The following is a 7260-nucleotide window of genomic DNA, read 5'->3' as shown; positions in this document are numbered from 1 at the left end:
TCCTTAAGCCATTTTGCCACAACTTTGGAAGTATGCTTGGGGTCATTGTCCATTTGGAAGACCCATTTGCGACCAAGCTTTAACTTCCTGACTGACGTCTTGAGATGTTGCTTCAATATAGCCACATAATGTTCCTTCCTCATGATGCCATCTATTTTGTGAAGTGCACCAGTCCCTCCTGCAGCAAAGCACCCCCACAATATGATGCTGCCACCCCCGTGCTTCATGGTTGGGATGGTGTTCTTCAGCTTGTAAGCCTCCATCTTTTTTCTCCAAACATAACGGTGGTTATTATGGCCAAACAGTTCTATTTTTGTTTCATCAGACCAGAGGACATTTCTCCAAAAAGTACGATATTTGTCCCCATCTGCAGTTGCAAGCCGTAGTCTGGCTTTTTTATGGTGGTTTTGGAGCAGTGTCTTCTTCCTTGCTGAGCGGCCTTTCAGGTTATGTCGATATAGGACTCGTTTTACTGTGGATATAGATACTTTTGTACCTGTTTCCTCCAGCATCTTCACAAGGTCCTTTGCTGTTGTTCTGGGATTGATTTGCACTTTTCGCACCAAAGTACGTTCATCTCTAGGAGACAGAACGCATCTCCTTCCTGAGCGGTTTGTCGGCTGCGTGGTCCCATGGTGTTTATACTTGCGTACTATTGTTTGTACAGATGAACATGGTACCTTCAGGCGTTTGGAAATTGCTCCCAATGATGAACCATACTTGTGGGGGTCTACATTTTTCGGTCTTAGCTGATTTCTTTAGATTTTCCCGATGATGTCAAGCAAAGAGGCACTGAGTTTGAAGGTATGCCTTGAAATACATCCACAGGTAGACCTCCAATTGACTCAAATTATGTCAATTAGCCTATCAGACGCTTCTAAAGCCATGACATCATTTTCTGGAATATTCCAAGCTGTTTAAAGGCACAGTCAACTTAGTGTATGTAAACTTCTGACCCACTGGAATTGTGATACAGTGAATTATAAGTGAAATAATCTGTCTGTAAACAACTGTTGGAAAAATGACTTGTGTCATGCACGAAGTAGATGTCCTAACCGACTTGCCAAAACCAAAGTTTGTTAACAAGAAATTTGTGGAGTGGTTGAAAAACGAGTTTTAATGACTCCAACATAAGTGTATGTAAACTTCCGACTTCAACTGTAAGTGTATGTAAACTTCCGACTTCAACTGTACATATATTTATAACACGTTTTTATATTATTTCTTATTTGAGTGGTCATGCCATCATTGGGTATAGGGCAGTGTCCAACGTTAATCCACATCTATATCATTACTGGGGTTGTCTTGCATATGGATTTCAAACTTGAGGGAGTTGTACTGAACATTACACATTAACCAATATGCTTAACTTCATGTGTTTACTTTACAACCAAAGTGATAATGACAGAGGAACTGAGGAGGCATAATAAACTCTCTGTATTTGAGCCTGACCCACAAAGAGACACTTTGGGGACAGAGGAAGAGTGTGGAGGGAACACAGTGAACTGTGAAATCTGAAGAGGCACAAGAGACACCAAAGATGACCTGCCCTGGCAGATGGGGATGAAGTTTAACAACCGGTTGAATACAGTGGATCTGTACACCCTCAACAATACACACCCCAACATCCCCAAGATCAGAGAGGGACGACTGGCAGCACAGGTACACGCACGCACGCATGCACCCACGCACGCACGCACGCACGCACACACACAAAACCGACAAGGACTCACAAAAAGACGTATGTGAGGGTGGTTGATAATAATGCATATATTACATCAGGGATCATCAACTTGATTCAGCCTCGGGACAATTTATTTTCTTGAGCGGATGGTTGGGGGTCCGGAACATAATTACAAATAATTTGTAGACTGCAAATTGACTGCAAGAAGCCCAGATATAAAACATAATATTTGACTAAAATATTATAATTTCAAACCTTGCTTACATCTGTATATGATCACGTGCCTCTTGGGAACAGATTTCCCAGATTAAAATCACTTGGAGCTGATTTCATGGTGCTTTTACAGTTTTTTATGTCCAACAATGAAAATTCAACAAAATGTGTATTTTTTTTGCTCAGAAAACTTGGGGTGGTCAAATAAAACTGCCAGTTGGGGAACTCTGTATTACATGATAACAATAATAATAAACTGATAAGAGAATAATCTAATAAGGGTAAATGAATCAATAATCCATCATTAATTAGTAGTTATGGAGCATGGATAATTAATAATTAATGTAATGAACATCTCATAAAGGTCTAGTAGAGGCTGGAAAGGGAGAGAAATGTGTGTGTGTGTATTTAGAGATACCGGGAGTAGCCTTCAAGGTTCTCCTAATCTATGGGGAAAGGAACAGGCAGTGCTGGAACAGTGGTAGCAGATCAAGGAGGAGATACTGTTCACCTACTGTCTGTGCGTATGTGTGTGCATAGGTTATGTACTTTTGGGTGTGGATGTGTGTGCGTAGCAGAGAGAGAGGATAAAATGAACATCTTTGTTATTTGTACTGGAGAACGTTCTCTGAATAAACTGAACAGACCTTTTGCAGAAAGCTGAGTCCTTGCCTAATTATGATCCCAGTGTCTTACAAAACCTGGGGATTAGTCAAGGCTTATTGATTGTTAATTTATAGCATTAGGATATAAAATTCCATTATCATAAACTGATCAAATGTTTATTGTACCCTTGCGGTTCTGGGCAGCATATGTACCATGTGAGACTCAGTACAAAGATGCCGCCAGGCAAATTCTTGAGCTGATTGATGTCATCCACAGAATGTGTATGAAATACCCAGAAGCCTTCATGTTTCCTACCAGCAGCAAAGGTGAGAGTCATCTACAAAAAATGTGATCAAAAGTTAAACAGTAAGGGCTCTATTCAATATTTAAAGCGGAAGTGTTTTAGATTCCGCAATATACATTTAAAGGTAATTTCCAATTGAGCCAAACATATGCAGCGTTTACCGTGAATGCAGTCTCCGCTAAATTTCAATCATACTGTAGAGCTGAACTTCCGCGATACAGATTGAATGGAGTCATACATTTGGTTATGAGAATGAAACCCCTTTAGAACTCTCCACTGTGAAATACCATAGATAACAAAGTTGTATTCACTTCCCACCTGTATTATCAAGAAATTATTCTACCACAGATATCATGGACAGGACGGCCAGTCTGATCGGGGTGGACGGAGGACACTCTTTGGACAGCAGCCTGGGCACCCTGCGCACCATGTACCACCCGGGGCTCCGCTACCTCACCCTCACCCACGGCTGCAACACACCATAGTGAGTAGGCTCTGCTACCCTGCTGACGACAGGGCCACCCTGGTCTGGGGACTAGGTGCCACAGATTATACTTACTAAGTGACAAGGTGCTCAACATTTTTTTTTGTAGTACTTTATAGTTGAGATTCCTAAGTATATCAACACTTTACACACCATATGATGCTCTCTCAAAGAGCACATACAGCTATGATAGAAATGACAGGAATGTAAATGAATGAGACACAACAGGTAACAGCTGAAACTGCTTATTAATAGACAAATAAATTATACTGTATTTCACTGAATTCTGTGGTGGGGAAAAAAGGGGATTCCTGTCGCCACCTGTTTCAGAGGTTTCATATTCTGGGAGAGTCGTCTAAACAGATTGGCTAGCTAATCAAACCATGGCCCTGGACAGACTACAGGGCCTAGTGAATCCCCCAGTCCCTCACTGACTCATATCATATTAGCAGGATATAGGAAAGTGGAAGGGAACGATCACTTCCAGAAGCTGGCCTGGTGTTTTACTGTGGTTGTGTGTGTTTTCCCCCCAGGGCAGATAATTGGCTAGTGGATTCGGGAGCCAAGCCATCGCAGCAAAATGGACTGTCTGAGTTTGGAAAGGTTGGTCACACACACACACACACACATTGGAAATACCCACTCATATCATTGGTCAAATCTACTATACTATTTGGCGCAGCTTGTAAAACTTCTGCTTTTGAGTTTACTTGGAAATCAGATGTAAATGCCTGTCATAAACATAGGTAGCATTCCAAGTAAATGTTTTAATCAAATGGGCAATTCCTCAGAAACTATTGGGTTACCCTCAAATACTTATTTTCACCTACAGCTTGTTATAGCAGTATTTTATCACTTGTATAAAACACACTGGATGAAAACATGTTCATTCTCTTGACAGACTATCCAAGCTACAAACCATATCATTAGGTTTGATAGGCTGAATGAATCACATATAATCGTCTCTATAACACCAGTAGGGTGACACAGTAAGAGGGTCATTTCCCCCAGTCCTGGCAGAAACATTCTTAATGGTTTTTCACCCGACAGCAACTGATATTTGAGATGAACCGCATTGGGATGTTGATTGACTTGGCCCACGTGTCAGAGAAAGTGATGAACCAGGTTCTAGACCTGTCCAAAGCGCCAGTCATCTTCAGTCACTCCTCTGCCTACACTGTGTGCCCACACAAGAGGAACGTCCCTGACGACGTCCTGAGGAAGGTGGTGAGTGAAGGGCGAGAGGGGCAAGGGGATAGTGGATTACAGAATACATATGAGGAACTTAGTCATTCCGTCTCCTTAGACCTCATCCTTTCCCTGAGGAGGGGGATGAGTCAGGGGAGAAGGGTGAGAGACGAGGGAATAGAGAATTGGCAGTCTGGTAGTGAGAGGAGAAGTACTAGGGGAGCAAGCAGAGTGAGGGGATTGGATGCTGAGGAGGGTGAGGTATATAAAGGAATTGGACCTGAGAGTGGTGGTGAGTGGACATGTGATAGGATGGAAGGGTTATGTGACAGGCGGGATAAGGGGAGGAACATGGATTGAGAAAACAGACAGGGAACTGAAAAGGGGTTTAAGAGTGAAAAGGAGGTGTCTGGGAGGATGAGAAAGGGTTTAGCGGAAGGTTGAGACAGGTTGTTTTAGGCAAAGACAAAGAAAAGTAAGCAATAAGACTGCAAAAGAAACGTGGTAATGTCTACAGTGAAATTAAAACTACAATGATATCAAAAGGAAGTTAGAAAAGCCATCAGATCTTTCCAATACTTTTGAAAACAGACACAAACTAAAAGCAGGTTTTCATCAAGGATCTCTCTGTACATTGCTCCGTTCATCTTTGCTTCATTCCTGACTAGTCTCCCAGTCCCTGCCGCTGAAAAACATCCACACAGCATGATGCTGCCACCACCATGCTTCACCGTAGGGTTGGTGCCAGGTTTCCTCCAGACGTGACGCTTGGAATTAACACCAAAGAGTTCAATCTTGTTTCTCATGGTCTGAGTACTTTAGTTGCCTTTTGGCAAATTCCTAGTGGGGTTTCATGTGCCTTTTACCGAGGAGGGGCTTCCGTCTGGCCACATCTACCATAAAGACCTGATTGGTGGAGTGCTGCAGAGATGGTTGTTCTTCTGGAAGGTTCTCTCATCTCCACAGAGGAACTCTGGAGCTCTGTCAGAGTGACCACTGGATTCTTGGTCACCTCCCTGACCAAGGCCCTTCTCAACACAATCCTGCCTCTGAGCTCTACAGACAATTCCTTCGGCCTAATGGCTTGGTTTTTGCTCTGACATGCACTGTCAACTGTGGGACCTTATATAGACAGGTGTGTGCCTTTCCAAATCATGTCCACAATCAATTGAATTTACCACAGGTGGACTCCAATCAAGTTGTAGAAACATCTCAAGGATGATCAATGGAAACAGGATGCACCTGAACTCAATTTCGAGTCTGAGAGCAAAGAGTCTGAATACTTATGTAAATAATGTATTTCTGTTTTTATTTTTTATAAATTAGCATTTTAAAAAAAAATCAATTTTAGAATAAGGCTGTAACGTAACAAAATGCGGAAAAAGGGAAGGGGTCTGAATACTTTCCGAATGCACTGTATATTCACCTTTCTTTTCATATTCAATCTAGATCACTTTGACCACATAAAGACCGTGGCTGGACACAGTATCGTTGGTTTTGGTGAGGATTATGATGGAGTGGGCAGGTGAGTAGAGTGAATTGACCTAGCAGTTATTCACCTAGTTACAATAAAACACCAATGAACTTGATTGAGCAAAGTGTATTATCTTAAAAGTTGCTCATTGTAATATACCAGTAAAAAAGTCTAAAGTCATATGTCTGAGTAGTAATGCATTTCTTTTTTATAGTAATGTCTGAGTACTAGTAGTAAAACGTTTGATAAAAAGTCAAGTAATGTCTGAGTAGTAATAGTAGTAAAACATTTTATAAATGTTTTACATGGAAAGAAACCCATTCTGTTGGGGGAGGAGTGCAGAAGAATGAGATAATATTGGCTTCAGTTTGACACACACACCCCTCTGTACCTGTGCTGACAGTCAGGGTCTCGGAGTTTCTGGAGGACGTGTCTAAGTACCCTGCTCTGGTGGCAGAGCTGCTGAGCAGAGGATGGACAGATGCTGAGGTGAAAGCTGCTCTGGTGGCAGAGCTGCTGAGCAGAGGATGGACAGATGCTGAGGTGAAAGCTGCTCTGGTGGCAGAGCTGCCGAGGAGAGGATGGACAGATGCTGAGGTGAAAGCTGCTCTGGTGGCAGAGCTGCTGAGCAGAGGATGGACAGATGCTGAGGTGAAAGCTGCTCTGGTGGCAGAGCTGCCGAGGAGAGGATGGACAGATGCTGAGGTGAAAGCTGCTCTGGTGGCAGAGCTGCTGAGCAGAGGATGGACAGATGCTGAGGTGAAAGCTGCTCTGGGGGACAACCTGCTAAGTGTGTTCAGAGAGGTGGAGCATGGGAGTACTACAGTAAAGGTTACACACTATTTCCACAAGATTGATATCAACACACAATCCCCCATAGATCTATTTAAAAAGGGCTGATGCAATACAAAATACAGTGGCATACACAGAAATTACAGGCATTTTTAATGCACTATTTGTTCCAGTGCTTTGTTACCCTCCCTGACTCCGAACTCCTATCTTCCAGGTATGAGACAGCCTGAGGGGTACGGCTGCAGATGATCTTCCCATCCCTTATGAAGAAGTGAAAAACGACTGCAGGACCAGCTATGGCTACCCTGTCCCCAACCCAGACAGTGCTGGGACAGTTCTCTCCCTCAGCTCTCTGGCCCTGGCACTAACACTGAGCAGCCTGCTGTCCTGGCAGTAGGCTGCCCAAGGCATAGTACCTTACTACTTGAGTTCTGTGTTCACATCTTTCACAAGTTCTATTGGTGATGGAGTCCATGAACTGTGATTGAAGGAAGGATTTGTACATAGAAATGTTA

General features: G+C 42.9%; 1 pseudogene; it reads left to right on the top strand.

Moving 5' to 3' along the window:
* The first annotated feature begins 1401 nt into the window (after positions 1-1401).
* Positions 1402-6994, top strand: LOC115204720 (dipeptidase 1-like; annotated as a pseudogene).
* Positions 6995-7260: the final 266 nt, after the last annotated feature.

The sequence above is a fragment of the Salmo trutta genome, chromosome 12, assembly GCF_901001165.1.
Source record: "Salmo trutta chromosome 12, fSalTru1.1, whole genome shotgun sequence".
NCBI lineage: Eukaryota > Metazoa > Chordata > Actinopteri > Salmoniformes > Salmonidae > Salmo > Salmo trutta.
Note: the sequence above shows the minus strand (reverse complement) of the source record. Positions and strands in the feature narration are given on the sequence as shown.